Genomic DNA, 7,861 nt, shown 5'->3' on the forward strand with positions numbered 1-7,861 from the left:
GCTTTTCTCCCAATGTGATGGTATTTGGAGATGGGGCCTTTGGAAGGTAATCAGATCATGAGAATGGAGTCCTCATGATGACATTAGATCCCTTATAACAAAAGACCTGAGAAAGCTTGCTTCCTCTCTCTACTCCCAATGTGATGGTATTTGGAGATGGGGCCTTTGGAAGGTAATCAGATCATGAGAATGGAATCCTCATGATGACATTAGATCCCTTATAACAAAAGACCTGAGAAAGCTTGCTTCCTCTCTCTCTCTCTCTCCACCACATGAGAATACAGCAAGAAAACTTCCATCTGCAAACCATGAAAAAAGCCCTCTTCAGGAACTGAATGGAGTTTGCTGGCACCTTGATCTTGGACTTTCCAATCTCTGATACTTGTTGTAGCAGCCCAAACTGACTAAAACATCATCTTTTCCTGTTATTTTTGCATTAGTATTGTCTTGTGACTCCATGATTATTCACCTTTACATATAAATTTTAGAATTAGCTTGGGAAATTTCTTGAAAAGCTGTTCTGGAACTTTGATTGGAATCACATTGAACCCATATATAATTTTGGAGAGACTTATAACTTTTACCGTATTTAACCTTCCTGAATAAGAATATGGTATATATCTAAATTTATTTAAATCTTCTTTAAAGACATTCTAAAAGTTTCACTATTTTCTTCCCTAAGGACTTGCACACATTTTCTAGATATATTTTATATTATTTTGAATACTAAAATAACATGTGCATTATAATAATTGGTATACTTTATTATAATCATCTGTTTGTTAGATGATCATATGTACAATACCACATAGAAATGTATCATGTTTAGTACATTAATTTTACAAGGAGCAAGCATTCAAAACTCCAATATCCATGGATTCATCTGAATTTTCTATTTAGAGAGTAGTATTATCTGTGCTTTATAAGGTTTTTCCTTCTTTCAGAAACTTTTCATTTTAATATGGTTTTATTTTTATATATTTTAATCTTACCTTGTTAACTACACTCTTCACTGCAGTGATAAATAAAGGTGATGACCATAAGGATCCTTAAAATGGTATGCAGTATAAATTCTTCAAAATGATGCTTTAATTGTTCCACCATTGAAAATTAAGCTTTGTGGGAGACATTTGTAGATAACTATTCATTTACCAAATTAAGAAGGTTCCCTTTTTTCCTAGGTATTTTTGTTTCAAAAGTGTTTAATCACAGAAGAATGTTGGATTTTTATATATATTTTCCTCATCTATTAGGGTGATATTAAAATTTTTCATCAATTCTTTTCTTCTCTAAAAAAATTATTTATTTTTGATTATACATATTTATAGGGTACAGAGTTGAATATTGGCATTTGTGTATAATATGTAATGATAAAATCAATACTACTAGCGTGCTCATCATTATAAATTATAATTACTCCTTTTGTCCCTTGTCTGATTACTCCCTAACCGGCCTCCCCCTTCCCCTTTCCTACCTCCAGTAACTATGGTCTGTTCTCTCTTTCTGAAAGTTCAACATTTTATTGTGGTCTTTTCCTTTCTTCCTTCTTTCCTTCCCTCCTTCCCTTTTTCTTTCTTTTTTTCTTACTTTCTCACCAATTCTTAATAGAATAAAATATCTCAATTGGTTTCTCCTCACGCTACACCAATTTAATACTCCTATTATAAATATAATTTGTTCTTGATATGCTTTTACTTAATATCCACTGGGTTTCATCTGTTAAATTCTCTGAAGGTTTTTGTAATTATTTTAATAAATGAGATCACCTGTAATCATTTTGTGTATTGTCTTTGTAGGATTTAGTATATAGGATATGTTAATCCAATAAAAATGGCTGGTGAATGCTTTCTTTCTTCTGTATTCTGGGTTGGAATACTTGTTTTTGAGTACATGTACTTGTTAGTGAAAAAATTCTGGGCTTGTCTTCTTTTTGGAAGACTTTACCCAACCAATAATTTTAAAGTTATAAAATTAATTCGATATCTAACCCATTTTTTCAGCCATCTTTTCTCATTAGTATTTATTTAGAAATTCATTTGCCCGATCTTTTTAAAATTATAGGTGTGTTTTTCAAATTAAACAGAATTATGTTTGCAAGAAAAGGCAAATTTGTTCTAGTTTTCATGCTTAACATTACATATATTTGCTCTGTCTCTTTTTTTCTGAAAAACAGTGCTTTGCCAGTTTTATGAGTTCTTTCAAAACATCACCTTCTAAGTCATATATTCTATTTCAGTATTTAATTCGTTAATGTTTTCTTATATTTGTATTCCTGTCTGTATTTATCATTTTGCTCCTCGTAAGTTTAGTATTTAACTCCTATTTATAGACATTTTTCTTTTTAATATTTTATTATAAAATATTTTATTATAAAATCTCATCTAAGTTATATATTAGTTGCATATATTAATTCTATTTAGCATTTTCATTATTTTTCTGTTTACATATTCTATAATTTATATTAAATTTTGTCTTTCATATATGTCATTTTAAAAGTAATTCTTAAATTATTAATACGTGGGATTTTAAGCTATTTTGCCTTATTATTTATTTGGTTTTATTGTGGTACAAGGAAGTTGTGCTTTACAGTACCAGTCTTTTGAAATTTCTTAACATTTACTTTTTCCTTGTTTTAATTGTACTCTAAAGAATGTATATTTTTCAGTTGTTGGTTTCCATATGGTAAACTTGTTCATTAACCACAGCTTATTAAAATAAGCTATGCCCTAACTCCTTTTGTCTTTTTAATTGCAGATATGTCTATTTCTTCTTTTAATATGTCAGTGTTTGCAGTAGATATGTGTAAATGGATACATATATATTGATGGATGGACAGATAGATAAATAGATTATATGTATATAATCACATTTTATATCGCTCCAAGAATAAAAAAAAAATACATACTGTCCTGGTGAATTTAAGGCTTTACACATGCAATGACCTTCATTGCCATAGTCTGTCTCATAGTAATACAGCTATGCCAACTTTGTTTTGGTTAATATTAGTCCATTCCACCTTTGTTCATTTCACTTTCCACCTTTCTGTTTGCTAAGTTTTAGACTTATGGGGAGGGCACCATATATGTAGATTTTTTTGGAAGGATCCATTTTGATACACTTTGTTTTTTAATCATTTTGTCTTTTTATATTTATTGTAATTATTGATTTTTATATATTTGCTTTTAATATTATAGGTCGTCCTTAAATTTTCCCAATTTTCCTACATTTTTCATTTTTCTACCTTTGTGATTATTTTAATTCTATTTTTCATTCCATTTAATCAAAAGTATATGTTATATTTATCTTTAATTTTTCCCTAAAAGTTCTAATACTCATTGATTTAAGTCAGTATTATTACCCTTCTCACAAATAGTATTTGGAATATTTTATACTCATATTCGATCAAACTCTTTTCTTTTTTTTTTTTTTTTGTCTTTTTTCCGTGTCCAGCAACGGATCGCAACCCTCAGTGTTGCCCCCGTACCGGACCGGGGACCGGCAATGGGATCGCAACCCTCGGTGTTGCTCCGGCGCCTCACTCAGCCAGTGAGCGGGAACCGGTCCATATGTGGGATCGGAACCCTCGGGCGGGAGCGCCGCCATGCTTCCCAAGCGGCGCACTATCCAGTGTGCCACTGGGCCGGCCCTCGATCAAACTCTTTTCAAATTTTCCCAAATCATCACCAATTATTGTACCTTCATGGTTTTAATTCCTAAAAAGAGTATTTAATGTTGGCTTATACAGGCAATGTTTATTTTAATTACTGACATGTATATTATGTTTCTTGCTTTTTTTTTTTTTTTTACCTTTTCTCATTGCATTATAAATGTCCTTCAAGTATTCTTTTCATTGTGACAGAAGTATATTCTATGGAATTTCATATAACAAGGGTCTATTTGTGGCAATCTTGTTCTCTAAACACCTTTATTTTCACTTTATAATTTTTTTCAGTGGGATTTACAATTATTTTCTCTCAGTAGATTTGTGATATTTTCCCCAAACTTACTGCCTTTCATTGTTACTAGTAAGAAGTCAGTCACCTGGAAGTCTAATTGCAAATGATTTGAGGGCTATATATTTTTTTCTTTCTGGCCACTTTTAAACAATTCTATTTGACTTTAGTGTACTACAGCTTTCTTTTGGCATGCCTAGAAATAGTTATATTTTATTTGACTCATTTGGAATGTTTGAGTCTCTGTTGTTTCCTTTTACCAGTTTTGGAATTTTTTAGCAATTATTTTTTCATATATTTTTAGTGTATCTCTTCTTTCTTGACATTCTGTTTAACTGCATTTTACATTTTCTCACTGTAAATTCCTTGTATCTTAATCATACTTTGGTATATTTTTATTGCTTTACCTCTTCAGAAGCATTGTGAATAATTACTTATTTTGTGTATTCAGGAACGGTTCTTCAGTTGTGTCATATCTCCACTAACACATCCTTTGAGTTTTCAATTTCTGTTATTTAGAAACAGAAACTTTCTCCTCGGCAAAATGACACTGCCTCCTGTTTTAAAGGCTTCAAAAAACTTCACTCTTGGTTAATAACAATATCTGGTATCCCAAACTTAATTTCAGCAAATAAGTGGTAACCAAGAGGAATATGCTTTGCAACGTCACCGCTACCTCCCTCAAATCGTGCATTCATAACCCAGAAACAGATAGCTTCTGCCCCATACTCAGTCTTGGCAAAATTGTGGAGAATGCAGGACACAGCTTCCAGGATGTGGCTGGCGAGGGCGGCATCAGGGGCATCCAGGTGACCTGGTACTGCAGTCTGGCCAGGGTCGCCTCCCTCTGCCTGCCCAATTATTCCTTCTGCCACCTAGAAACCCGGGATGTCAACCACAACGTGTCTCCTGGCTACAATTTCAGGTTTGCCAAGTACTACAGTGACCTCACTGGCAAGGAGCAGCGCACACTCATTAAGGTGTATGGCATCCCCTTCGACACTATCGTGTTTGGGAAGGCTGGGGAATTTGACATCGTGCCTACCATGATCAACATTGGCTCTCCGGCTTTGCACTGTTGGGGGTGGCCACAGTGCTGTGTGACGTCCTAGTCCTCTGTGACCTGGAGAAAAGATACTACTATCACGAGAAGAAATATGACTATGTGGAAGATAACAAGCACGGTCTTGGTGGCGAGATGGACCAGTGATGCCTGCCATAGACCTGGGCTCCCCGAGGTCCTCATTGTATCTATCACTCAGGAGAAAGTTCCGAGTCATCTCCCCTCCACAGGTACTCAGGGTTGCCCAGAAGCTCCTGTGTTTCTTGGGTAGGGTTTGTTTGCTCACTCAGCACACTTATGTTCCTGGTCTGTTCTTGCTTGGGTCACCTCTACTGTCCCGGCAATGTGAGGTCGTTGGGGTGAGCCTTGGCCCAAGGGCAGTGACTCTGTTGTGGCTCACAGAGTTGGTGTTTTCTCCAGGGCTTCTGGGACTGGCTTTCCTCAGGAGCTCCTGCCTCCAGCCCCCTTCAGAACTAAAAACAAGTTCTAATTTTTATATGTTTATTTAGGTTACTTTTCTATTCGGTTTATCCATCTTTACTAAACACTTTTATCTCATTAATCTTTCATGTCATTATAATTAAATGAACTTAATTTCATAAACTAATATCTTTGCAGCTTTGACTTTTCTTCCTGTTGCTTATATTAGCTCACAGTCATGATACTGAGTTTTAACTGTGGCATTTTGGACTGTGAACTCAATTTTCTTGCAAATATTTTTGTAGTAATTCTTGAGGATGGGTAAATTAAATGAACTTAATTTCATAAACTAATATCTTTGCAGCTTTGACTTTTCTTCCTGTTGCTTATATTAGCTCACAGTCATGATATTGAGTTTTAACTGTGGTATTTTGGACTGTGAACTCAATTTTCTTGCAAATATTTTTGTAGTAATTCTTGAGGATGGGTATCATGGTAATGAAAAATATAGCTCAATATAATCAGCAGATGTTCAAAAGTAAAAAGGTGGCTTAATTGCTGTCATTTCTTTCAATTAGTAGTTGATTTGGGGCTTTTACATTCAATTAGTATTTGATTTTATCGAAAGGTGAGAATATAAATATATTTTAAAATATGTATTTTAATATATCAGAAAAAGTGTTAGTTGTTTTAGGTGGAATGTTTGGTCAGATTACCTAGAATGCTATATAGTATCAGATAAAAGTTTTCTCATGCTATTTTTTAACACTATTTTATGACCATTTTAGAATTAATGCTAGTGTAAAGGATTTTTTGTTTGTTTTGGTCTCTTCCTAGTAATCATAAAATGTAATTTCATTTTTAAAAAATTGTTCTTAGCAATATTAGTATGTGCTTTGTAACATATTTTACCTTAATAATACTTTAGTATTCATTTGAAAAATTTTCACTGGAGTATATTTTGGAGAAAAAAATGTTCAACTTGGAAGCCTTAACATATTTCTCTGATTTGAATTACAGAATATCACTTATTTCTGTAAATTTTTCATCTGGTCCAGATGGTAGAGTTGCTTGACTTGCCCAGGGTCTGGCTGAGTTAAATGTAAACCATTTGAAATTCAATCAGTAGAAGATGGAAGTAATGACTGTTAAGCAGAGGAAAACATTTTAATAATTTACCAAGAATTTTATTTAGATGTCCATGAGAAATATAAGCCATGCTATACTGTGATAAACCTGACACTTTTCGCATTAGATTAAAATGGGTTTTCCACTCAAAAAATCAACGAAATGCTTCTTCTTTTCCTTTTATTAAGGAAATAATCCTCAGTATTTTTTGGCTTAAAGTTTGTAGATTAATTACATGCATGATGTTTTGGCTTCATTTCTCTGAATTTTAATAGACCTATTATATATTTCTATAAAATATAAACATAGTAGATATTTGTAAATGTAGTAGAGAACATAATGTACAAGGAAAATATTGCTTTCATGGGTCAGATCCATTTTTCATATAAGTGTAAGTTATACTTTGAGAAAATGGAAGCACTGGACTGCTCTTACATTTCGGTTAAGTATATGATTTTTAAATCTATTTTCATAATTAACTTGAGCTATTTATATAAGAATTTTTATAAATTTTCTTTGATTATTAAGAAGTAAAACATACTTTGAGGATATTCACAGCACTCTTCAATGTTATATTTGTATACATACAGAAGGTGACTTTAAGACATAAAATGCATTTAATATTTGAAGAGTATTTTTATATATTTTATATACCTCTGTATACAAAAATAATTAGAAATCTCAATTTAAAAACCCCTAGAAATGTTAACATTTTGTTAAAAAAAATTTTTGTCTCTATAAAAGTTTAATTTTAATAAACAATCTTGCTCATGATATTGTGATTAATGTGAAAGACAAACTTATCTAAGTATAAATTTTGTAGACTCTTAAAATCAAAACAAAAATAAAGATAAAAGAAAACAAACAAAAATATTTAGGCCAAAGAAGAATGTTAAAAATATAGTACAATATTGTAATTTAACATAATGTTAAAAAAAAAAAAAAAAGGCAGCATGGATAGGTCAAACAGAACATCTAACCTCTCCCAGCTGGTCAATGGGAACGGTGGTACTAGAAATTAAATTTCCAAATTCCATTTGGATTACTGATGAGAGGGCACAGTTTTAAATTCTAGTTTTTATCTCAGTAGATTCTAGCATATACAGTACACATGTAAGGTTATTGAAAGCTTTCTTCGAAGCAAATAAATTGGGAAACTGTCACTTCTAGATAAACTATAATTAGGCTCTGTGTCAGTCAAGGTTTAGGTAGAAAAAATAACATATATACATTATGGTAATTAAAGAAGATCTTCATACAAATGTTGGAAATCACTCTGGCTTTTACTTTTTTTTTC

General features: G+C 32.3%; 1 pseudogene; it reads left to right on the forward strand.

The window, feature by feature from the left end:
• The first annotated feature begins 4,497 nt into the window (after nucleotides 1-4,497).
• Nucleotides 4,498-5,163, forward strand: LOC103609820 (annotated as a pseudogene).
• The last annotated feature ends 2,698 nt before the right edge of the window (nucleotides 5,164-7,861 follow it).

This window comes from Galeopterus variegatus, unplaced genomic scaffold (assembly GCF_000696425.1).
Source record: "Galeopterus variegatus unplaced genomic scaffold, G_variegatus-3.0.2 Scaffold10137, whole genome shotgun sequence".
NCBI classification, from domain to species: Eukaryota; Metazoa; Chordata; class Mammalia; order Dermoptera; family Cynocephalidae; genus Galeopterus; species Galeopterus variegatus.